Source organism: Capra hircus, chromosome 20, assembly GCF_001704415.2.
Source record: "Capra hircus breed San Clemente chromosome 20, ASM170441v1, whole genome shotgun sequence".
In the NCBI taxonomy this organism is placed as follows: domain Eukaryota; kingdom Metazoa; phylum Chordata; class Mammalia; order Artiodactyla; family Bovidae; genus Capra; species Capra hircus.
Genome location: NC_030827.1, coordinates 2149877 through 2176523, shown reverse-complemented (window position 1 = coordinate 2176523; position 26647 = coordinate 2149877).

Here is a 26647-nt window from a genome sequence, read left to right as displayed (position 1 = left end):
TCACACAGAACATATTGGAAAGCTCTTTGGAATGTTATGCAGCTGAAGGGATGTCGACTGGTGATGGGGAAGATATGCAAAGTAGAAAACATACATTATTTCACTTGATTCTGGCAACAATCCTTAAGGGCAGGCAATATCTTTTCTTTCCTCTTTTAAAGGTGTGGAAGCAGAGGCTTAAAAAGATCAAATGATTTGCCCAAGATCCCGGAGCAGAAAGTGGCAGAGTTGGTTTCAAACCGATACTGTCTACCTTGGAGTCCGCTCTCTTGGCCCTTGTGACATTGCCTTGACGGATAGCAAGAGATATGTATGGCGCTCCTATTCTTTGCACAAAACACTGCCGGTTTTATATATTCCATTTAAACGTCATGATTGGCCTGGGCAGACACTGTCACACCTGTTTGCCAGACAGTGAAGCTGAGGCCCAGATATACGGTGTGGCCAAGGTTGTCTAGCCAGGAGTAGAGTGAAACTTGAACTCATACTACCTTGGCTTCAAAGCCTGGGCTGCTGCTTCTGCACAGCCTTGCCTGGTACCTAAAAACCACCGAGACTATGGCCCTCCATGTACAAATGAGGAAACTGAGGCCTGGAAATACAGTGGCCTGCCCAAGGTCATTGTTCAAGGTTTAGAGACCACCTCCCTCTGGCGTGACAAGAGCTCCTTTGCTGATCTGATATGCAAAAACCTTTTTTTTTTTAATTTACTTATTTTAGTTGGAGGCTAATTACTTTACAATATTGTAGTGGTTTTTGCAAGAAACTTTTTAAATTAGCCAAATCCCAGGTGACTCCCACGCAACTGCTCTTGAAGAGTGGTTCATTACAGGATTACAGTGAAGTTGTGAGCTATCTCTGCTCTGCGCTTGGTCATCTCTTCTCCCTAAACTGCCTTCGTCAAGCCTCACATTCGTGGAAATTCATCTTGGAAGTGAAGTTTCTGATATCAGGTCTTGTTTATTATCCCCACTCCCCCTCTGCTGGGCCATCGAAGGTGGTGGTGCCGCTTCCGCTTCCAGAGATCACACCTCCTATTGATCCTGCTCTCAAATGATGCCTTGTTCCGGGTTCTGGTAACTGTCTTCTCCCTGTACCACTTCAGGCTGTGGACAGAAACGGTGCCAGACTGTTGTTAGCCATGGTGTCAATATCCCACAGCCTTCTTCTTCATCCAGTCTTGCCCGCATCTTGGTAACTGTCTCTCCTTCTTCACCCAGTTTGAGTGTCTCCCACCTGGACTGTGACTGATTCACTCACCCAGTTATTCTCTGACTCATCCTCCACTTTATTTCCTTCCCCAAATTTACCACAATCAGTAATTGTTTCACATATTATGAATTTGCTCTCTTAATGTTTTTCTACCATATCAGCTTCAAGAAGACCAAGACTTTATTGATTTACTATCAAATATTTTCTCCTAACATGAGGATGGCCATCTTTTCAGCCCAACTGTCAGTTTTTCAGGGAGTTTTCAGGGAGACCTCTGGAATGATTCATTGCAACTGAAGGTAGTGTTGGTGGCCACCTCCATTGAAAGGTCCCCTCTGAGAGTCTTTTTTAAGGTGAGAGCAAAGGTGGCGTTTCAGAGCTCTGTCTGACCCTGATTGCTTCTTTGGATTTGTCCTGGATGATTCCCACTGCCATGATGCTAACTGTCAGGAGCATAGACATCATTGTGCCAAGATCAAATTACTCTCAACCAAGTTGAGTATGTGCACCGAACAGGGCTGCGGTGCTGTGGCAATGCCCTCTAGGAAAGGAAATCCACCATGCAGAACATGATCTGCCTTCAGCTGCTGAACACTGGATGAGAAGTCACGTGAGAAGAATTGGAAACCTCACCCACGAGTCCACCCAGATGATCTATCCAAGGCCGTTCAGGAGGCGCCATGGGATCTCCATTTATTTGGCGCCAGAAGGAGGACTCCCGCTTCAGACACACAGTGAGCAGCACTCCCAGCGCCAGGCAATCCAGGGACTTCCCCGGCTTCTTTCCGAGGATAGTCTAGCCTCCACTTCACTGGCCAAGGCTTGCAGCCTCTCATCAGCATGAGAGGCAGGCCATGTTGAGTTTGAGAGTTTAGGCCCTGGAGTCTGGTAACCTGGTTCAAATTTGGGATTCTCCATTTACTAGCTCTGGGACTCTGAGCAACTCACTTAACTTTCCTGGACCTCCATTTTTTCATCTGTATAATGGGAATACCATCAGCCTTCTGAATATGCACATGTGGAACCCACAGTTATGGAGGGCCAATTGTACTATTCCTTTTTATGTAAGAAACTTGAACATCTTTGGATTTCACTGTCTTGCAGGGATTTCTGTGACCAATCCTTCCTAGATACCATGGGAAGACTGTACTCAAACCTACATCCAAGGGTCATGGTGAAGATTAAACCAATCAAGATAAACAGGGTAAGGCACGGGTGCATGCTCAATGAAGTGTTACTCTAGCAATTTTAAGGAAATGTCACATTTTCCTTTGGAAGGTCTGCTGGGTAATTTTCAAACAACCTAGGTTTACAGCCCTTACACCCCTTCTCTATCGTCTTTCCTTTGTATTTCACTGTTTCCCTGAAGCAGGCATTTAGGTTGTTTTCTAGTTCTGCTCCAACCCAACATCTAAAAAGCTTCCTTGTCACTGCTTGTGAACCCCACCCCATGGCCGCCAGTGGCCCAGCTAAGGGAAATGTGTTAGTGACACAGAATATTTCCCCAGAAGCCTTCCCCGTCCTACCTGGGGCTCTTGGGCCTGCCCTTAAGCCCACCAGGCCCCTCCTCTCCCACTCCACTGTCCTGGCAGTGCGGGTGAGCCCGGGGCTGTGTGGACACCCGGGAGCAAGGGGAGGCTCTGTGCTGGGATCTTATATCTGCCATTTATTTAGTTGTGTGAATTCCGGGACTCTAAGGAATTGCCCTGTGCCCCAGTATTCTCATTTGTAAATGAAGTGTGAAAAACATCTGTACCCAGGGCTTGGAAATGGAAATCATTTCTATTAAATTTAGGATTTTCTTTTCTTTTCTGGAGGAACTCTTAATACACCTGGGATGATTAAATGAATATTTCTAATACCTGAGACTGCATCAAATGGTATCAAATACAGGCCAATCCTGCTGGTTAAAGTGATTGCATTTCTAAGATTGCATTTCTTCTTTTTTATCTAACTGTGGCTCCAAAATCACTGCAGATGGTGACTGCAGCCATGAAATTAAAAGACGCTTACTCCTTGGAAGGAAACTTATGACCAACCTAGATAGCATATTCAAAAGCAGAGACATTACTTTGCCAACAAAGGTCCGTCTAGTCAAGGCTATGGTTTTTCCATTGGTCATGTATGGATGTGAGAGCTGGACTGTGAAGAAACCTGAGCCCCAAAGAATTGATGCTTTTGAACTGTGGTGTTGGAGAAGACTCTTGAGAGTCCCTTGGACTGCAAGGAGATCCAACCAGTCCATCCTAAAGGAGAACAGCCCTGGGATTTCTTTGGAAGGATTGATGCTGAAGCTGAAACTCCAGTACTGTGGCCACCTCATGCGAAGAACTGACTCATTGGAAAAGACCCTGATGCTGGGAGGGATTGGGGGCAGGAGGAGAAGGGGACAACAGAGGATGAGATGGCTGGATGGCATCACGGACTCGATGGACATGAGTTTGAGTGAACTCTGGGAGTTGGTGATGGACAGGGAGGCCTGGTGTGCTGCAATTCATGGGGTTGCAGAGTCAGACATGACTGAGCGACTGAACTGAACTGAACTGAGAGGGCTGCCTTTGACTTTTAAGTATTGATGTAATCAGATGCTTTTTTTCCCCTTCTTTCCTCCCTTCCTTCCTTCTCTACTTCTGGTGGAGGGACGATGCTGAGGTTGGCAATCAGATGGGCACACCATGGCAGTTCTTACACTGAGAGCTGCCCATGTCTAGTTCACTACACTCAAAGAGCAATAACTGTGGCAACTGCGGCTGCTATTTAGGGTCTGCTCAGCGAAGTTCTTACTGCTCATCTCTTCACCAAAGCTGAGAAAGCCTCCAAGACCTGCGTCTGCTGGCCAGCCTTGCTTCTCAGCCTTTTGGCCCACCTACCCTATACTCGGCCATTCCCCAGACTCGTCAGATTGCTCTCCATGGCACTGTCTCTGCCCTGATGCTCCCTTGAGGAATGTTCCTTTCTTTCCAGAAACAGATACAGTAGCTCCCTGAGGCTGTAAGTTGTGCTTCTCAAAGAATAGCCTTTGCCCGATGCCAGTTTGCAAACAGTAACTGGTCCACAAGAAGACAAGTACAAAAAATGGCAATATGACAGAGCAATTTTAAGTCTGTTGAATCCTAAGTTTATGTTGTAATTGTGTCTATCTTTGCTTTTTCAAATTTTTAATTTACAGAAGTGTTGGTATATGAGGGAGCAGGGGAGCAGATGGTGTTTTTGTTTCCTGCAGCTAGTTTGAGAAGCTCTGGTCCAGACTAACATGCCTAACCCTTAACTTAGCTTGCTTTCCTGTGATCACCCACCTCCACCTTGCCCAGCCTCACCTTCCTCCCCATTTCCCCTTTTCCCAACCTTCCCATTACCAACTGCTTCCCTGCCTTGAGTCTTCCTATGTATTTTATCTTCTGCCTGGTAGCTCTTGCACCCTCTCTCTCTTTGGCCTCTGCTTCAGGACCCCTGGGGCAGCTCAAGCATGGCTTCCTCAGCCACGTCTCCCAACACGTTGCAGTCTCACTTAGGGCAGCCCTCGTACTTCTGGGACACCTGCTTTTCCTCTTTCTTCCTAGCACCTGATCCCAGCTGGAGAGTTGCTGGGAGTTCCATTGCTTAGGAACGTGATATCCCATCCCTACAAAGCAAGCACTATCATACTTGTTGTCTATCATCTACCTGGTTTCCAGTAAAATGCATGGCACATAGTATATGCTCAGTTAACATTGTCTGGTTCTTTGGATGACTGAGTAAACGAATGCTCAACAAAACTCAAAGATCACGAACTGTTTTAGTGAATCATCTGCTTGCTCTTGGGCAGAGCTGTTAATTTCACCTTCCTACACACCCCTCTTATGCCTTAATAAACTTTTTTTAAAAACAGCATTTCTTCAAATATATATGATCAAAAAGTAGGGCTTTAGAATCAGGGAGAAAGGAGTTTAACTCCTACCTCTTCCACCAGTCAGCTGTACAACCATAGGCAAGTCATCGAACTCAGTGCAAACTCAGTTTTTCTCATCTGAAAAATAGGTGCATAAACACTTACCTCACGGGATTGTTAGACAGCTAGGTGAGATGGTGCAGTTAAAATCACGGTGCAGAGTGGCCCAAGGTGGATTTCCGATCAGCATGCGCTCTTCTCTCCTCTTGTCCCCTCTCCTTATTCGGTCATGACTTCATGAGGGGCACACGCTGTGCCTTATTGCGCTGCCGCTGGAGCCTGGGGTACAGTAGGCACTAAACACAAATGTACAGAGTGCATAGAGTTATTAAATTATTAATAAATTGCTAAACATAAAAGGCTTCCCTGTGGCTCAGACGGTAAAGAATCTGCCTGCAGTGCGAGAGACCCAGGTTCTATCCCTGTTTGGGAATATTCCCTAGAGAAGAGAATGGCAACCCCCTCCAGTATTCTTGCCTGCAGAATCCCATGAATAGGAGCGCCTGATGGGCTATAGTCCATGGGGTCGCAAAGAGCCAGACACGACTGAGCAACAGACACTTTCACTTTCACAGACATCAGATAATTGTACCGAATGATCAATATTTTCAGTTTCTTAATATGCAAAGTGGAGATAATAACCTTTATTGTTGAGACAATTAAACAAAATAATCCATGTATGTGTGTAACATATAAAGTGTTCGATAACTGGTCATTGATAGTATTATAATTATTAATAGATCAGTTTGTATCCCCAAATTCTCAGCCCAAGTGCATTTGAAATAAAGCAAGAAAGCCAGCAAATAAAAGCAGTGGACAGTGGTTTGGCTGGACTTCTTTCCAGAAATGTTGTGAGTGGATAACCCACCTCCACCCCACTATGAGCACAGCTCAGGTCATAAGGTTGAACGCAAATTGGCTTGTAATCAGGAGTGACGGCAGGGGGTGCTCTTTCCTTAATAAAGAGATGGCCAACTGCGTGCAGCTTTGATGCAGAACTTGTCAGTTTAGGAAGTCAGGAGCAGTAAGCTCCGTGGGGCTGGAATCGTGTAGGTTCTGAAGAAAAATCTGTTGACTGATACTCCCAAACCCAGGGCCCTGAATTTAGCCCCTTTGGCCGGCTTGGGGACTGGGCTGGTGCCATGCCCTCTCTATCGCCAGCTTAAAGCAGAGTGTCACTGCACGCGGATGGAAGAGAAGCAGAGGGCTCGGGGGCCCTCCCCACCGTTTGGGCTGTGCCTCTCTCACCAGGCCTCACAGGGTGGGTGGAGAGGAAGAGCAGGCCCGAGGCTGCGCGGGCTGCCCTTTCTGAATTCTTGTTTGCACACAGGCCCCACGTGAGCTCACAGCAGCCTTTTAAAGCGAACAGTTGCTCATCAGGGTGACGTTCTCTCAGGTGGAAGTGATTTCCTGGTTGCAACAAGGCTTAGCCTTGGTCCTGTCTCTAAGGTCACTAATAACTTGAAGGAAGATATTCTTAGAAGACTTACGTATCAGATCCAGTGATACATAGCATCTGGTTATCCTCTCCAATCTCAAACCATGCTATCTCTGCCAGAAGCCTTCCTTGGCCCTTCTGTCCGGTCTAATAGCCCCTCTATGCACGCAGCACCACTCTTCTTGTCCATCATCACACTCAGCCCATTGAATTGTCACCAGCTCTTTAACTGCCTGTTTCTTCCTTTCGACTCTGCCAGAGAGTCCCTTGGACTGCAAGCAGATCAAATCAGTCAATCCTAAAGGAAATCAACCCTGAATATTCATCAGAAGAACTGTTGGTGAAGCTGAAGCTCTAATACTTTGGCCACCTGATGTGAAGAGCTAACTTATTGGAAAAGACGCTGATGCTGGGAAAGGCCGAAGGCAAAAGGAGAAGGTGGTGGCAGAGGATGAGATGGTTAGATAGCATCACGAATTCAGTGGACGTGAATCTGAGCAAAGTCCAGGAGATAATGGAGGACAGAGGAGCCTGGCCTGCGGGTCCACGGGGTTGCAAAGAGTTGGACACGACTTAGCAACTAAACGACAGAGATTATCAAGGGCAGAGACAGGTCGCTCATTTCTGTGCCCCTAGCACAGGGCTTGGCTCAGAACAGGTGCTCAGGGAATATATGATGAATGAAAGAAAATAAAACCTGGGGAAATTCAGCTAACAGACTGGATAATAAACAAGGACCTAAGAAAAGATGATTCTTAATGGAAGGAGCTGCTGAAAGAAACAAGACTAAGTTTATTCAGACTGAGTGTAAAGGTCTGTTCCTAGTCTTAAGACATAAACCGCAAAGGGCGAGGATGGCCCAGTGCTGGCTTGACAGTGCTGCAAGTATGTGGGAGGGGATGGAGGGGCAGAGACAGACCTAGGGTGAAGAGGGGAGGTGTTAAGGGCCTAGAGGTGGAATCTTAGAGTTAACAGTATGGTGGGCAGAGCTTGGAAATGGCAGCCTTTTCCATAGTGTGCTGTTTGGGTTTGACCACATCTGGAGTTCAGGGATGTGAAAGAGGCAGTTACTTTCTGGGCAGGGGGGTAGGATGAGGCAAGAGAGGCGCCTAGAGTGCAAAATATTAAGAGGTCCTCACTCCCAGGCTCAGGCTAGCGCAGAACAGGCTCCTGAGAGCTGGGGTTTCTTCAGTGTTGCAACTGGGCATCTCTCATCTTCATGCTGGTCTCTACCCTGGGGGCTAGCAAGAAGGCTCCGGGAAGTAAAGATGGTTGAACATGCAAGGGACGTTTACCCTGGAGAAGAGAAAACTTCATGGAGATCCAGTCTCAATAAATAGTTTCTCCTGAACAGCAGAATGAATCGGCCATACATATGCTACCCCTTCGCTTAACCATAACCCTGCTGCCACTATCATACCTAGACATTTAACCATTAGCCCTTCAACAGAATCCCATTTAAAATAATAGCCCTCGTGCAATTTTCATGGGACTTCCTCTTAACTTCCACATTCTATTCTCATAATCTAATTTTCATACTTGGTTGTGTGAGGCAATAAACACTAACAATACATGCCAATTGCCGTGCAGTGGACTTCACACGTCTCACTCACTTAAAACTTGCAACACACCATGAAGGGACATTATCCTCACTTTACAGACAGGAAAACTGAGGCCTAAAAACACAAAATTACTTGCTTATGAATAGAAGCTCATACAGAATCACATAAGTCATTGCTCCTTCTGTGGTTCAGAAAGAATGGGCCATATGTAGAGAGCAGATAAGATATGCAAATATGTTTTGAGATCTTTAAAATGCCCTTTAAATGTATAATACTTGCTGCTGGTTATTATGAGTAGTGCTAACTTATTACATACTGGAACAACTCCTCATAAAATAAATTACCTTTGACTTGGGTGTAACTGGTCTTTTAAAAAAATTTATTTTAGTTGGAAATAACAAAAATTTACCTCCTAGGTTAGACAAAGGCTGTGTTTATTTTTTGCCTCCTCTATAGAGGACTTAAAACTCAAAGACCTTAGTGGAATCAATTTTAGGGATTCACCAGAGAGGGTTGCAAACTGTTTATCAAATTCTCATTGATTTCTCCCCCATAGGAATTGCCAGCTATACAGGCAGAGCAAAAAGGATTCTCTTCCTGCCCTCCTGAGCAGGTATCTTTGAAACAAAAAATGCAGAAATAAATACAGGCATCCATAGCCTCCAAGGCTCTGAGGTTACAATCTATAATTTTCTCTCTTGTTTGAGTTGACCACAAAGTACTGGTATTCACTTTATTTAACAAACAGTATGAGGCCCTGTTCAAAGCCCTTTACAAATACCTAGTCATTTAATCCTCTTATGAAACCCTCTGAGCTAGAATCTCTGATTAGCATTCATTTTGCAGATGAAGAAGATGAGGCACAGAAGAAAGATATTTTTTGCCCCAGGTGGTTGTTGTTCAGTTGCTCAGTCCTATCTGACTCCTTGCAACCCCACGGATTGCAGCCCTCCAGGCCTCCCTGGCCTTCACCACCTCCTGAAGTTGGCTCAGACTCATGCCCATTGAATTGGTGATGCCATCCAGCCATCTCCTCCTCTTCTCCTCCTGCCTTTCCCAGCATCAGGGCCTTTTCCAATTAGTTGGCTTCTCGCATCAAGTGGCCAAATTATTGGAGCTTCAGCTTCAGCATCAGTTTTCCCATTGAATATTCAGGATTGATTTTCTTTAGGACTGACGAGTTTGATCTTGCTTTCCAAGGGACTCATGCCTAACCACGATGCATCGTTGCCTTTTCAACCTCAGCCTCTCCAGCTGCAACTTTCATGCTCATGGGACTAAAGTCTCTTGAACTGGTTGTACCTGAAAAAATGTACCGACAACAACCAAGAATTACCTTGCCTGTCTCAAGGTTGCAGACCAGATTTAGCAGAACACATCTGTTTTGGCTGGGGACACCAGAGACCAGGAATTTGAAGCAGTGTATTTGATTTTTCCTAGTTAAGTCTGAGCTTGACAAAGGAAACAGAAATCTTGTTTGAAAATGTAGATCCTGCTTGAGGCAAAGCCCCCAGATGCTGTAGTACCTCCAACATCTGGATTAAGAGTCAATTACACTTCTGGGTGTTTAGCCTGGTTTCCATGGCAGCAGTCAGCTAAATGGCTTTGTCTGCTTCTTTTATTTTGATAGAGCTTTAACAATAATGATCATGATAATACTTATAACAACATTACAAGCCACAGTCATGACCAATACTTACCCAGTGTTTGCTAGGGTCAGGACTGTGATAACAAGCTCTACGGGCTATGGGTCTGATGTCTGATGCTCAGAACAGAACTGCAAGACAGAGGCGATGCTGATGTGCAGCTTACAGATGAGGGAACAGATCTAGAGAAGTTAGTTTCCTCACTTAAAGGCACAAAGAGCTGCAGATTTGAGCTCCCAAACAAGGTCTGCTTGACCAGGGCCTGAGGTAGTTTTCCAAACTGCTTCTCACATTATAGAATCATGTGCGTGAGCTTGGCCACTTCAGTTGTGTCTGACTCTTTGCGACCTATGGGCCATAGCCTGCTGGGCTCCTCTGTCCATGAGGTTCTCCAGGCAAGAACACTGGAGTGGGTTGCCATTTCCTTCTCCAGTGCATGAAAGTAAAAAGTGAAAGTGAAGTCGCTCAGTCGTGTCCGACTCCTAGCGACCCCATGGACTGCAGCCCACCAGGCTCCTCTGCCCATGGGATTTGCTACCTGGGAAGCCCATAGAACCTTGGCCTTAATTCCAAAGCCTCATACTGCACATGGAAGTTCAGTTTAAGAGTATTCTCAGAACTTCCCTGGTGGTTCAGTGGTTAAGAATCCACCAGCATTCAATGCTGGGGACACAGGTTCTATCCCCAATCCAGGAAGACCTCATATGGTGCAGGGCAACTAAGTCTCTGCACACAGTTACTGAGCCCACCTCCCAGAGCCCGTGAGCTGCAGCTACTGAAGCCTGCATGCCCTAGAGCCCATGCTCGCAGCAAGGCAAGCCGCTGCAATGAGCCGCCCGCCTACTGCAGCTAGAGAAGGCTCCCATGCTGCGATGAAGGCCCAGCAGAGCCAAAAGTAAAAATGTAAGTAAATAGAAGCCAACACATACAGGGGGTCAGGCTTTAGCTTTCCTTCCTTAATTTGCGTGTCTTAGTCTCTCAGTTGGGCCTGACTCTTCGTGACACCAGGGACTGCAGCCCACCAGGCTCCTCTTCCATGGCATTTTCCAGGCAAGAATATTGGGGTGGGTTGCCATTTCCTACTCCCGGGGTCTTCCCGGACTAGAGCAACCCAGGAATCAAGCCTGTATGTCTTGCATCTTCCCCATTGGCAGGCAGATCCTCTACCGTCGTGCCATCTGGAAATTCCATTCATTGACTCAAAGACAAAATATTTCCTGAGTCATTATCCTGCACTAAGCTGGGGCAAGAAAGCTTAGCTTTGGCCACGAAGTGGGGGAAGAAAACATATCCCCTGCTTCATGGGGCAAGCATATAGTATAAAGAGCTAATAAAGGGTGAGAGATGGGCTTTTACCAAGAGATTAATAGGTAACAAAACAAAGTTAACACCTGGTGTCTGGAGACCCCGAAGGAGGGGCATCTACTCTAGTCCAGGATTCAGGGAAGGCTTCCTGGGGGAAGTGATATCTAGGCTGGGACAAAAACAACAAACCAGAGCTTTTCGGGAAAATTGGGAGTTAGGACAAGGGGCATTCTGGGCATGTGAAAGAGCATTTGCCCAACAGTGAACTGGGGTGAAGGAGGAGGCAATCAGACATGGAACTAGAAACTTAAGGATTGATTTTTCAGGAGCCTGTATGCTCTGTAAGAGCTAATGCTTGATTCCTGGGGTGGTGGAGAGCCTCCCAAAGGGGGATTCTCATGAGCCGTCAGTCACAGAGGTCAGCCTTTACCTACTCACCACCGTCTGACAGTGGGACCGGCCATTTGACAAGGAGACGACCCCCAGATGCTTAGAGACGGAGATGACTGCACATGGTAAGTTGCCAGTAATTTCTAACCCCTCTGTGGTTACTGAGAAGCCAGCTGATATCCTATGGCAGGGAACCACTCATGAGACCTTCCTAGCGATCTTCTCCAGAAAATGAAGATTACAGTCTCAGCACCCAAGAGCAGTGCCTAGGACACTGAGCAGAGATTAGGAAGTCAGCTCTGCCTCTTGAGAAGAATGCAAGCTTGGGTATTAATTGCCATCTGGTTTCTTCTGCTGCTGTTAAAGCAAACTGTTTACTTCTTTGAATGATTGCACTTCTATAGATGAGAAGAGTTTTGGCTTTGGACTCCAACATGTCTCAATTCAAACCTCAGTTTTGTTGCTTATTTGCTGAGGGGCTTGGGGCCAGCTGCGACCATCTCTGTTCCCAGGTTTCTGGGCCTCTAAACGGAAGGGAGTACTAGTGCCTGCCTTTTATGATGTTTGGGACTATTTGTGCTTAACACCACCCCTGGCATGTAACACTCAACAAATGATGGTTCCTATTAACAGTTCCGTGGGCAAACTCGTGGAGACAGTGAGGGTCAGGGAGGCCTGGCACGCTGTAGTCATGGGGTCACAAAGAGTTGGACACCACTGAGTGACTGACTGTGACAACATTAACATTTCCAGTTCAGTCTCCTTAAGATCTGAGCAAGTAACTCCTCCTCCTTCTCCTCCAGGTTAAAAATTCGACATGTAAAGCTGAAGGAATGAATTAGTAATGGTGGAATTTCAGACAGAGGGGAAGAATTAGGACACAGAAAACAGTTGAAAATCCATGGAGGAGGACTCTGGAAAAACTCACAAGGTTTTGTGACATCTGGCAATTCTTTTTCTCTCTGTTTTTATATTTGGAGATAATTTCAAACTTACAGACAAGTAAATTCACCTATCAGATTCATCTGTTGTTAACATCGTGCCTCATTTGTTTTTCTGTCTGTATGCATGCCTGCACACACACACACACACACACGTGCATGTACTCACATATACATGCGCTCACATATGATTTTTTTCTGAACCATATAAATAAACTGCGTATATCATAGCCTGTCATCACTGAGTACTGTGCTGGGTGTTTCCTAAGGATGAAGATATTCTCTTACACGATCATAGCAGAGTCACCAACATTGTCAATTCAAGATTGGATTTTTATCTGATCTACCATCCACATTTCAATTTTGTCAGTTAACCACAAAATGGTACTTTTCTCTCAGTACAGTTTCCAGCCTTTGCATCTGTTTGTCAATCTCTTTGGTCTCTTTTAATATGGAACATTTCCATCTTTCCCTCACTTGACATAAGCCTCTCTGAAAAAAAAGCGCAGGGGGAGGATATTTTCGTCAATCAGAGATAACAGGGTTTGAACCCCACCTTTTCATTTAGGAGCTGAGTGACCCGGGTAAGCAATTCTTCCGCCCTGAGATTCCATCTTCTCATCAACTTACTGTAAATAGTAACTCTATGTGGTGAGAATTCAGTGAAATGGTCTGTGCTCCTGGGCATCTAACAAGGATCCTGGAACCTAGTAAACGATCAGCACGTTAGATTAATGCAATAAACATAATGTAATCAGTAATGCATTAGTAATTAATGTAATACAGTGTGATCATTTCCAGCTCTGACACTTTCTTGCTATGTGACCTTGCAGAATTCGCTCTGCCTCTCAGAGACTGAGTATCCTAGGCTGCAAGACTGCGCCGTTAAAATCTTCCTCCTGGGACTGACGGAGACAACACAGGTGGAGTATCCAGCTCAAGCCTGGTGCTCAAGGTGTTCTGTTAACGCCAGTAACTTTTCTCTTTGCAAATGCCAACTAGACTCTATCAGCAAATAGAAACTTCCACCTCCGTTTCCCTTATCAGCACTCGTTTCATGCAGAATCCTCCAAGGGCAGGTATGGAAATTAACTTTGTGGAAGTTGACTCCAGGTCCTTACAGCAGGAGATGTCCGGTCAGATGCTCCGAATCCCCAAGATGCCCACTGTTTGAAGGTGAAACTGGAGGAAGTTCCCTGGTGATCTGGTGGTTAGGGTTCGGTGCTTTCAGTACTGTGACCTGGGTTCAGTTCCTTTGTTGGGAACTAAGACTTCGCTAGCTATGTGGTTCGGCCAAGCTTTAAAAAGAAAAAAAGGAAGGGAGAAAGGGAGGGAGGGAGGGAGGAAGGAAGAGGGAAAGAAAGAGAGCGAAAGAAAGAAGAAGCTGGAGACCTCGCCTCCCAGCAGAGGTTTCCTCTGAGTGTGTTTGGGAGCACTCTTCTCTCCTCCCAGCAGAGGTTTTCCCTGAGTGTGTTTGGGAGCACTCTTCTCTCCTCCCAGCAGAGATTTTCCCTGAGTGTGTTTGGGAGCACTCTTCTCTCCTCCCAGCAGAGGTTTTCCCTGAGTGTGTTTGGGAGCACTCTTCTCTCCTCCCAGCAGAGGTTTTCCCTGAGTGTGTTTGGGAGCACTCTTCTCTGTTGTGGGGGTGGTGGGTGCGCTGGGAGTTTGGGGCGGTGGTGCTCCCAGTGCTGAGATTCACTGTCGACTAGAATGAGAGTCCGGGGCACCTTGTGACTTCCCTGTCATCGTGGAAACTGACGGATGGCTGCCCAGAGCCGCTCCCCAGGGCTGGCCCCCTGCCAGCAGGCCCCTGTCAGCGCCAGCTCCGTGGGGAGGCTTTTCTGGCCTTGGCACCTCCTTTTACCCCCACCAAGCTCCTCAGTGTCTTATTCTTCGCGCCATCTGATGGCTGGTCTGGTTTATCTGTTTCCCTGGTAAGATATACGTCCCAGATATCAGAGAATGTGTCTGTGCTCCCCTCCACCACTGAACCTCCAACCCACGACACGGTGTCCCCACTTCTGCGGCCGCCAGTGTCTGCTGTTGCACGTCCTCTCCACTCTGACCTCCCGGGATGAGGGGCTCCAGTGATGGCAGACCGACGGAGCTCACCCCGCTTCGGGCTCTGTCATGACTTTGGAGAGTGTGGAGGAAGGTCAAGAGGGGATCTGCGGTGGAGGAGACAGGACTGAGTTAAGAGCACGTAATCCCTGGCAGATCAACTTGCTCTCTGAGGTGGGGTCTCCTCCCCTCCTTCTTTGACTGGAGTTGACAAATGACACTGCTGTGTATTTTCTTTTGGGGGGCTGTAAATAAAAAATCTTTTATATTGACAATGACCCCTTCAACCCACCCTGGATGCAAAAGCCCTGGGGATGGCCAGGAGTGCTTTACTGAATCGTCTTCTCCAACATGAAGACCTTCCTTGTCCAAATGAGCTGCAAGAAAAAACTAGGAGTTGTTGCATGCAAAATGAGGTCAGTGCTTTGATCGCTGAGACTCATGGAACTCACCCAGTGGGTAGGACTGATAAGGAGTGTGATGGGCTGGAAAAGGCATAATCACTACACCTTCAATCTCTCATTTTATCCTACAGGATGTGAAAACAAGGCTTGGAGTCCAAATCCTCCTCAAGCTCCATAATATCCATATGACCTGGACAGACGCTTTTCCCCTCTGGATCCTCACTTTGCTCATCTGTGAGTTGGAACCTTAACGCCTACCTCACCCGGGAGGACTGGGCGGTGTGCCCTTGTTGGGTGACCCAGAACAGGCTGAGGCGATGGGTGCTCAGGCAGGTTAGGGTAAAGTTCAGGACCGTGGCCTCCGGAGTCAAACCTACATGTGTGTGTCTCGGGTCTCCATCTTGCAAGTCGGGTGCACTTTACTTCTCTCAAAACTCAGTTTTCTCATCTGTAAAGTGGCCATTGGTGGAATCGGCTAGGATCACCTAACATAATAGGTGATTATTACTATTGAAAGCTTTATAAATGTATATCCTTCCTTCTCAGACGGAAATGAAGCTATCACGGTGATCAGGTCTCATGGGACACCCAAATCCTTAAATAAAATAGTGAATTTATTTTTCAACCAAATCCAAGAAAAAAAAATGGTCTCAGAGGTCTGTAATGTGAGCAACAAAAGGGTTGCTGGAAGGGTCTTCAGCGTTTGGGAAAGTGAGGATGACGCTTCTAGAGATGCAGTCCAGAGAGAAGACGGCGTGCTGCCCCCATCTGCTCTGCGGCATCTCCTCCTTACAGCCTCCCTTGGCCCAGAGCATCAGCCCCGTTCACAGCCTCTCTCACATCCCGCTTCTGCTCCTCAGGAAGCCGTATCAGCGACTCTTCAGACACCTTGTCCTGAGACATGCTCTTCAGGTATGGCCCGTTCCTGATGAATAAATCTGCGCTTCTTGGCTCGTATGTGGGCAAGGCAGTTGGCCTTTGGCTCAAAGAGGCTGGAAGTGACCTTCTCCAACTTGACCCCATGGGCTTGTTTGCAAGGACACAGACGCGCGCGGCCACTGACAATAGGTGTTCCGACATCATATACGGGGCGTATTTTGCTCAGAAACATGCCCTGTTAGCTGTTGAAACCTTTTTTGCATTCCCTGAAACAAATGACACTGCTGTGTATTTTCTTTTGGGGGGCTGTAAATAAAAAATCTTTTATGTTGACAATGATAATATTATATTCGACAATCTATTTGCATTTCTTGATTCTGTGGATTTTATTGCTCAGTATAAATCCCCAGGTGGAGGCACATTAAGCTTCACTCGGGGAGAAACGCTGCATTTTATCACAGGGCTGGACAGCTACATGCGTGGAATGTCACCTGCGGGGACGAGTGTTTGCCCAGAGGTGTGTGGGATAAATGTGCATAGAGAGGGAGAGAGGCATACGTGCACACGGGATTTGGCATGTGTACACGAATTCTTTGGATTATCTCTGGATCCTCGGTCAAAATGGATTTCCAAGACAGAGCCGTCTGAGCACAAGCCTCTTCCATGTGCTGTGTGTGGGGCCATCCCATCAGTCAGGTCCTCAGGAAGGTGACTGCACCTGTGTTGGCCCTGGCTAGCAATCTCTGGCCCATGTGGAGGGCAGAAAATTGAACTGAGGACAGAGAAGTATCTCATAGACTCACAGAGGAGTGGAGTCGCTCACTACCTTCCTGCAGGTGTTCTGAATACTTCTGAGCAGAGAAGCATCTTCTCCCAACAGGCAAGTCAGTAACTGCTGATAGAAACCTGGCCACAAGCTCGAGCCAGGGTTAATACCAGCCATCAGCTGTCCACTGAGCACTGACTATGTGCCACGCGTTGTGCCAAGCACACTGTCATTTAGTCCTTACGACAGTCTGATGGGAGGTAGGTGCTACAATTATCCCTGTTTTATAGATGGGGAAACTGAGACCCCATATCCCTGTTTTGTAGATGGGGAAACTGAGATCCCGTGTTCCACAGCTGGTAACTTGCCGAGCAGAAATCCAACCCTTGTGCGGTGAGGCTCCAGCTGTTGCTATTCATGACAGGAGAAGATACGCTAAGTGTGGCTTCAGAAACCATCACTCCAATGCCAGGCATAAAAGTATGAAGAAAGAATGAGCAGTAGCAAGCCACTACTTATGTGTGTTTGGTTCTGTTTGGTTAATTACGTCTGTTTGGTTGTCTGGCATAAGTTAACTTCCATATTGTTTTTCGACTTCTAACAAGACTGCCCTCTTTTCTGGTGAAGTTTTCCAGGTGTAGGAAATGGGAACATATTGGCCAGGTTTACCTAAAAGTCTTTGACTCTGTTAAAGGGTTTGGTTGTAACGTCACCCCAAATCCCTTGGAAAAGAGCAAGGAGTCCTTCAGCTGCATTCAGAAGAGCACCCTTCTGGTTTTGGGTTTTTGGGTCACTAGCCTGGTCACGGTAAGCAAATGGGTCCTCTAAATACCCAGCTTTTAAAGGAAAAGTTCTGTGGCTTGAATTATTACAGTGCTTAATCAATTGTTTCAAGTCCATCTGCCTCTTTTTGAGTCTAAGGAAGATTCACTCAGTCAGAAGGATTAATAAGTAATTTCCTTTTTCTGCCCCCTTTTAATTGGCCTGGGAGTCATCTGAATGGCTGTTTTCAAACTGAACCTCTAAGTACGGCACTGGTGAGTGAAATTGCCCCTTTTATTTTCAAGGTAATTGAATCCCATTTTTCACTTACCATTTCCTTCTAGAAAAATCAAAATGTTTTTAGAGTTTAGCTTTTCAGTAAGGGACTTAGTCATGAAAGGCGCTGGGCTGGTGATGACATTCAACAGAGTGGTCAGGCTCATCGGCAGCTGGAGCCACCCCACCAGCTGGCCTGGAAAGCGTTTTGATTTCTTTGTGTTTGTATTTGAAACACCAAAGGAATGTCCACACCTCATCCTTGGGTCAGGGCTCGGGGACAGGAGAGCTGAATTCTGGACGGATCTTGTCACCCATGGAGCAGCTGAAGGGCAGCATTACTCGGAGGCAAAGTCTGGAACCATGTGCTAAAGGCCTAGATCAGTGTCTTGGAAAGCGTTGGACACACTTTCCCTCTCGCGCTGGGCTCATGAGTCTATCTTGGGCGGCGCTGGCATAGGATTTTCAATAATACTGACTCACAGCACAACATAACGACTTTCTTTCCTGCTCTCTCTCAAGCCTTCTGATGACCTCGAGGACAAAGTCCCAGTTCCATGTTTGCCGTGAACATTTCTCTCAGCTCTCTTTTAGACAGAGACCAAGTCTGAGTCTTAGACTTTCAGAAGGTAACAGTTTCTGGTCTGAGTTTAACAACTTTGTTTCATTTCTTATTATTATATTTTTGTGGTAACTTTTGCTTGATGGCAGTTTCTAGAGTAGGATAGAAAGTTTTGTTTTAAAACAAATGAGTTTGTTTTCCACTGTTAGGGACATGATTGTGTTCGTGGATGTGGCAGAACTTGCCTGCATGGCACATGAACCCTGAGTATGGGACACGCTGGTTTACGAGGCCCAATAGGAAATTTAAGGAGGCTGGTTTCTCCTAGACGCAGAGACGTTTGCCCTTTACTGAAAGGATGTGTTCTAACTGGAGGGGGCGCAACACTGAGATCAGATCTGATTTCCAGTCTTCCCTTTACTCCCACTAGCCGTGAGTCTTAGCCTTTGAGAACCTTGTTTTCCCGTCTGTAGAGTGGGTATCATACAGTTGGCGAATGGCAAGCGGGCTTTGTTTCCTAAGGTAGAATGGGCAATGTGGGTGGCATTCACCTGGGAGGTGGGTGCTGACCCTTGGGCTGAACCTTCAGAAGTGCACTTTCCCTACTTCCAGGGCAGTTTTGTTCTGTTTCCTTGCTGCCCGGGCTCTGAGTATGTGGCTGGGTGGGAGGGAAGGTGGAAATGTAGTTTATATCCCATGTAGTGTGGTGAGGAAGCACTTCCCAGGAGGCGCTGGTGGTAAAGATCCCGCCTGCCAATGTAAGAGACGTGGGTTCAACCCCTGGGTCAGGAAGATCCCCTGGAGGAGGGCATGGCAGCCCACTCCAGTACTCTTGCTGGAGAATCCCATGGGCAGAGGAGCCTGGTGGGCTACAATCCATAGGGTCGCACAGAGTCAGACACAACTGAAGCGACTTAGCACACACGCATAGTGTGGTGAGGAGGTGTGCTCTTGAGGCCAGAAAATCAAGCAGACCCATCTGGCCAAGACGGATCAGCAGCAGGAAGGTCAAACTTTTGTGCACAGGCAGGCTTTCCCCTTCTCAGGCTGCAGATCTTTAGCAATTGGAGGCAGGCTCTGAATGAAGCTTAATCGAAATTCATTCTTAATCACGGCCATTACTTAACATCAACTCTATGTACTAAAGCTGTGTAATCATAATTAAGAGTTGGATTTAGGAAGCAGCACGGAACGAAAGCCAGTTGTGGATGGGCCCTGGGCCAGCGGGGACAATGGCGGACTTCTCAGGTGACTAGACTTTCCAAGTTTTCAAGGACCAAGGGCTGCCCTGGTGCACAACTCCAGGGGGCACCCTCCACGCGGTCGCACCACACAGAGGCCCTGATGCATACCCCTATCTCAGAGGTCACCCCAGAGGGAGCTAGTGCCACGTCAGAGGCTTGAACCCTATACTGCAAATGTTTTCACAGACACTGGCTCACGAGCTGGCCACTGCCCCTCTCCCAGCTGTGACCTCTGTGTCCTTTATCTCAAGAGCAGTTGCCTCTATTTACACTAAATAGACCCAGTGCCATTCGCTGGTTCCTGTATTTGGGGTGAGTTGAGCTGGAGGCCCCCGCAGCTGGTCTGAGCAGGCAGCTGGCCTGGCGGTGGTCAGGCGGAAGGGCCTACTCATCCCACAAGGTTTAGCAAACACCTTATCTCCCACAGAGCAGGTGAGGTAATGTTTATGAAGGATCACGCTGTCCCCTTACACCAGGCAAGGATGCCAATGCGACCAGCCAGTGCCCAAGGGTGGACTCCCAACACCCTGCTTCCGCGTTCTCCTCTCCGTGCCCTCATTTGGGTGGAAGACCTCTCTGCTGTCCTTCCTGCCTGCAGGTCTTGGGAGAGCAAAACTTTCACTCGCCATCCCACTGACCTGGCCATCTCCATGTCCCAAGGCACATTCACAGCCCCCTTGGGAGGCTTTAGGGAACTCATCTTATACATGAGGAAACAGAGGCAGAGAAAAGTAAGGCATCTTGGCTACTGTTACAAAGCAGATGGGTGGCTGGGTTGGGGGCCCAGGATTCTTTGCCTTAAAGTCCATTCTAAACTGCTCTATTGTGATAAACATTCATTTAAAGATCCCTGATTTTTTATATGGATGAATGGATAAGTAGTTAGCTATCCAGATACAGAAGGAAAAGAGACAGCTGGACAATCGGATGCGTGCTCAGTCGCTCCGATTGTGCCCTGCTCTCTGTGACCCCATGGACTGCAGCCCACCAGGCTCCTCTGTCCATGGGATTCTCCAGGGAAGAATACTGGAGTGGGTTGCCAGGCCCTCCTCCAGGGGATCTTCCTGGCCCAGGGATCTAACCTGTGTCTCCTGCATCGCAGGAGGATTCTTTACCCGTGATCCACAGGGAAGCCCGGACAAGTGAATAGATGGGTGGAAAGACAGAGAAACGATCACCTAAGTACAGACCGCTCCTGAGGGACACATATGCAGCCGTGGACAATAGCTGCCTCTGGAGCAGGAATGGGGAGTCTGGGTGTGAGAGAGAGACTATTTCTCGTTGTCTTTTTCCTTTGCTTCCTCTGAAGTGTTGGGCTGGTTTTCGCATGCACATATTCATTTTTTTAAGTTCCTTTTCTATTTCTGTGCCCTCTCCACCCCTGTGCATCCATCTGCAAGGCCAATTAGAAGCTGCCAGTCTAGAAAAATTGCAGGAGGTGTCTAGGGGAACCTACAAAGCTTCCTTATCAGAATCCTACTCCTCTGGATGGATCAAATTCACTGGCCCTCTCGGATCCATGGGCAGCTCAGGCTTATACCAAAAAGAACAAGAGTGGAACGTGGGTGAAACTCAGCCTTTGAAGTCCAGGAGTCCACATGGCTGCCCCAGTTACCTCCTCATCAGTGACCAGAGAGCCTGCTGGCAGAGGTAACAGTGGAGATGCCCACCTCACTGCCACCTACAATTACGCCTGTAAACCTCCAACACGGTCAGTCACTCAGAACTGGTTAAATGATTTGGGGTTCAGCCATACAATAGAATGTCATATAATTATTAAGAATAAATAAGAAATCTGATACTTTCCACATTCAATGTTAAATTAAAACAATGGAACAAATACTTCTATCTTCTTTAGTCTGGTTTCATGGGTCATAGACAGGTTCTTCAGCTAATCTGAACCTCAGCCAAGGCTGCCCACCCCCCATCCTGCAATTTGGAGTCCTCAGAAGAAAATGCAAAGAAAGAAGTCAGAATATGTCAAACAGTTAATATTAACTATCTCTTGGTTGTGATCTTTTGGGTAATTTGTATCATTTTTCACGTTTTTTTCCCTCTTGCAATGTGCAAATATACTTTTTTATCATAAAAAACATTTATAAAGAATAGTATCTTTGATAAAGAGCGATAGTAAAAATCTCTGCAGAGGGAGACTGGAAGGAAATAAGATAAAACATCATTTGTCTAAACAGATCTTTGGGTGGTTAGATCAAAATTTATTTTTTTCTCCCTATTTTTATAGTTTTCTGAATTGTCTGCATTTGATATGTTTACTTTTATCATGGAACATTCATATTCAAGGTGACCTTGTTTTTGTCTTTTTTTTAATGAGTGGAGAGGAAAAGATAGGCTGTCAGAAAGTTCTCTCCAAAGCCTATCCCAGTGTCTCAGTTGCTATTTCATGAGATCCTCCAATGTGCATAGTGGAGGGGTTGAGGATACAGAGGTGAAGGAGACATAAATCCTTTAATCAAATAGATAGCAGTCCAGTTGAGGAGATAAGACTCTTCCTGATACAAGATGCAAAATAATTTCCTAGCAGCCAGGCTATCAGGAGGAATAATCATAATAACACAACAGAGCGGCAGAGGGGCTGGGAGCTCCAGCTTTAACGCCACCTCCTCCTTTGGGGAGGAACTCACCTTCATCTCTCAGTCACGTTGGGTCTGAACCTGACTTTCCTCTCCTACAGACATACCCTACCTCATGGGGTTGTTGTAAAGATTAAATGAAGCCTACACAAGAAGGGCTGAGCAAGGTACTTTGCAAACATCCCACCCTCAGCATGACTCATCATCACTTCGGCTCTGGTGTGCCAGGCCTGCTATTTGAAAATCAGGCTCTCATGAATGTGGCATTTGAAATCACATTTGTCTCATCTCAAAGCCAATGGTCTTATTCCAACTAGCCTCTGCATTTCCCTTCCAAGCTCAATCTGAATTTCTTGTAAACTTCACCGTATGGTCTTGTCAGGAAGAAAAATCTGAATTTTCATGAGAACATCAAAGGAGGAATGAATCTGTTTGAAAGAACATCAGAGGAAGGTAGACTCCCCTCTTCGTGCTGTATCTTGCAGCTGCAGCCGCCATTGTGCAGCTCGTGTCTCTTGGTACAGGGTTCCTCCGAGGGTGACAGAGGATGCTGGTTTGCTCTGGCTGGAGGGAAGAGGCTAAGGACGCATGGCGGGGGGGCGGGGGAGGGTGGGTAGTGGGATCTGGAAGTGTCTCAAGGACCTCTGCAATGAAAGCCAAGAGGTGGAAGTGTCTCAAGGACCTCTGCAATGAAAGCCAAGAGGTGTAGGCAGACTGCTCTCAAGCCAAGGTCAGAAGTCTGGGGGAGCCCAGAGGAAAGCACTGGAGGTTGAGCAAGAGGCACGAGGGAAATCAAAGTGCAGGGAAGTTCTGTCTATGGACTTGGCTTCATTCCAAAACTGGCCAGCTCCTTGCTGTGCTGTGCTGTGCTTAGGCGCTCGGTCGTGCCTGACTCTTGCCACCCCACAGACTGCAGCCCATCAGGCTTCTCTGTCCATGGGATTCTCCAGGCAGGAAGACTGGAGTGGGCTGCCATGCCCTCCTCCAGGGGATCTTCCCAACCCAGGGATCAAACTCAGGTCTCCTGCATTGCAGGTGGATTCTTTACCATCTGAGCCACCAGGGAAGCCCAAGAATACTGGAGTGGCTAGCCTATCCTTTCTCCAGGAGATCTTCCTGACCCAGGAATCAAAACGGGGTCTCCTGCATTGCAGGCAGATTCCTTACCAGCTGAGCTGCCAGGGAAGCCCAGTTAGCTCCTTGGGAGAGGCTTAATATTGGTCGTATCTCCCTGCCCCTCTGGTCAACTGTCTTTTAAGAGAGCTATGTGACCCTAATTGTATCTCATCCCACCTCATTCTTCCTATCCCATTCACCCACTCTGCCCAGGTCTCTATGCATTAGTCTTTTCTAGAATTTCATATAAATGGAACCATACAGAATTCTTTTGAACCTGGCTTCATCTACTCAACATACTGTGACTCTCCTCTGAGCGTCTTCCCTGTTGTGTGTGTCAGTAATTTGCTCTTTTTTTATTTATGAATGATACTCTTTCCAATCGGTTCATGGGAATTACCTCCGTCTCTTCAGATAAGCCAGAGATGGCATTCTCTGACACCTCTAATGCTTGGTAGGAGCCTGGGCACACGGACAGCCCTTGAGAGTGGGCCAGTCTATCTTCCCTGATCCAGGGCACGGGAGTGAGCACTCTGTACCCACACGCGCCAGCTGCCCTCATACTCACAGCCCCCCCTCAACCCCCACAGGCTGAGAGAGAGAGCCCCGAGGGTGGTCCCGGCATGTCTGCCTCCCTTCGGAACTGGTCTAACACCTTCCACAGCCATGGCGAGACGTTCTGGTTCAGCCACGGGTGTTAGGAGACGTGGCCGGGTGACCATGGGCAGATCTTTCCAAAACTGTGAACTTTAATTCCCTCATTTGTCAGACAGAGGCACTGGCACTTCCCTGGCTGGTCCAGTGGTTAAGATGTGTGCTCCCAGTGAAGGGGGTCTGGGTTCAATCTCTGGTCAGTTCAGTTCAGTTCAGTTGCTCAGTCGTGTCCGACTCTTTGTGACCCCGTGAATCGCAGCACGCCAGGCCTCCCTGTCCATCACCAACTCCCAGAGTTCACTCAGACTCATGTCCATCAAGTTGGTGATGCCATCCAGCCATCTCATCCTCTGTCGTCCCCTTCTCCTCCTGCCCTCAATCTCTCCCAGCATCAGAGTCTTTTCCAATGAGTCAACTCTTCGCATGAGGTGGCCAAAGTACTGGAGTTTCAGCTTTAGCATCATTCCTTCCAAAGAAATCCCAGGGCTGATCTCCTTTGAATGGACTGGTTGGATCTCCTTGCAGTCCAAGGGAGTCTCAAGAGTCTTCTCCAACACCGCAGTTCAGAAGCATCAATTCTTTGGTGCTCAGCCTTCTTCACAGTCCAACTCTCACATCCATACATGACCACTGGAAAAACCATAGCCTTGACTAGATGGACCTTTGTCGGCAAAGTAATGTCTCTGCTTTTGAATATACTATCTAGGTTGGTCATAACTTTCCTTCCAAGGAGTAAGGGTCTTTTAATTTCATGGCTGCAGTCACCATCTGCAGTGATTTTGGAGCTCCCCAAAGTAAAGTCTGACACTGTTTCCACCATTTCCCCATCTATTTCCCATGAAGTGATGGGACCGGATGCCATGATCTTCATTTTCTGAACGTTGAGCTTTAAGCCAACTTTTTCGCTCTCCTCTTTCACTTTCATCAAGAGGCTATTTAGCTCCTCTTCACTTTCTGCCATAAGGGTGGTGTCATCTGCAATCTCTGGTCAGGAAACTTAAATCTCACTTGCTGCAAAGTGCAGCGTAAAAAAACCAACCAAACGAAAACCAAAGAAAACCCCCCAAAACGAAAAAACAGAGATACTGATATCCGCCTCACAAGGTCATCAAGGGGGCACTTGGGCATGAATGCGCTGTTCAAAGCAGGAAACACGGCCCTGTACAGAGGCAGTCAGTCCGCTTATTCAGTTTCACCCCGTCTCAGATTAGCAACTGCCTGCCTTAGCTAGGACTCCCTCTCTCCCCCTGGATCTTCAGATTCTTTGCTCATCAGATGAGGGGTTGAGCTTGAGTTCTCCAAGGTGCCTTCTGTCTTGAACCTTGTTGGATTTGAAGGCGCTAAAACACTAGATTAAGGGCCTACCTCAATGTCCAGCATTGCAAAAAAATGTGGATTTTTTTTTTTTTAAGAGGACAACTGGCTTCGCAGATCCTCTTCCTGGGTAAAAGATTCAACTCTACTTTTGGGTACAAACCAGTGTTTTTACATCAATCAACAGGCTGAAATCTTTACCTGTTTCCAAGCCCATCACAGTTCTTCTTCCTCCGGTTCTGCTGGCTGGTGCTATGAAGCGTGTTTCGGTGGATGTTTGATGGGGACAAACATGCCCCCAACTTGCTGTGGCAGCAGGAGCAGAATACCATTTTGTGAGCCAGTATTTCCATTCCAACCAGCTCTACATGGGCCCTGTCATCCAGCAGAAGGCTCCTGAGGGCCTACTATGTGTTGGAAGGTGTGCATGTGTGGCCACTGCCAGCAGCCCTATGACGGAGGCGTGAGGCCACATTGTACGGTGGAGAGGTGGGGTCAGTGGCGTGCAGCCCGCAGTATTCCCTCAGTTAACTGCCACCTTGGGTCTAGAATGCTAGGCCCTTCCCACTGTGATGGGCTCTTCATTGGGCAAAGATAATCCAGATATGTTTGAATCCTTTGTGACTAGGAAGAGAAGGTAATGGCTTAATATTTACTGAAAAGAAAGTTGAGAATTCAAGATGCCAGTAACTTACCACCTAGTTCAACGACCTCATTTTACTGATGAAGAGGAGGGGGTCCACAGAGGTGATCTGACTTGCCCAAGGTGGCACGGTTGGCTGGCTACAAGTGGAAACTTTTACTCATCCCTCCCTATTTCCAGATTAGAGCTTTCACGGATGCAGCCTGCCCACGGCGAGAGTGTTGCAGAAACAAGGAAATAGAGTATTAGGAACAAAGTTGTTTTCAAGTCACCTATCCCCAGTCTGTGAAATTCAAAGTAAAGAGCAGAATTCTGGGAACCAGTCAGCAGAGATGCTTTTAAAATAGGACAACGCCCTGTCCCTCTCCTGTGACCTCTGGCGGACTCAAGGGCAAATTTCAGAACAGCCTTTTCGGAAAGACACTCACTTCTGCATTAAGATTCAAGTCCTGGGTCGGGGGAGGGGCAAGAGGAGGAGATATATGTATACAGACAGCTGAGGCACCCTTTGTACAGCAGAAACCAACTCAACAGTGTAAAGAAATAATCCTCCAATTAAAAATAAACAATTAAACGTGTTCCCTAAAAAAGACAGACTCAGGTACTCCAGAGTTGCGATTCCTGCGTTTTCTCAGCTGCACTGCATGACACGTGGGGTCTTAGCTTCCTAACCAGGGATCGGATCCATGCCCTCCACCCCCCCGCATCGGAAGTGCAGAGTCTCAACCACTGGACCAGAAATTCCCTTTCCACAAGCAAAGACTCTTTTACTATGTGGCCCCATACAGGCTTTGTTTTGAAGAACCTTGGCTAGCTATAAGGTTACCTTTATTAATCCATCACGTTACTTTTTTCCATTTTATCTTATACAAAGACAAAAACGTCAGCTTGATATGAGACGATCAGTGAACTGACACTGCGGATGACGGCTGCCGCTGAGGGGTGCCCACCTC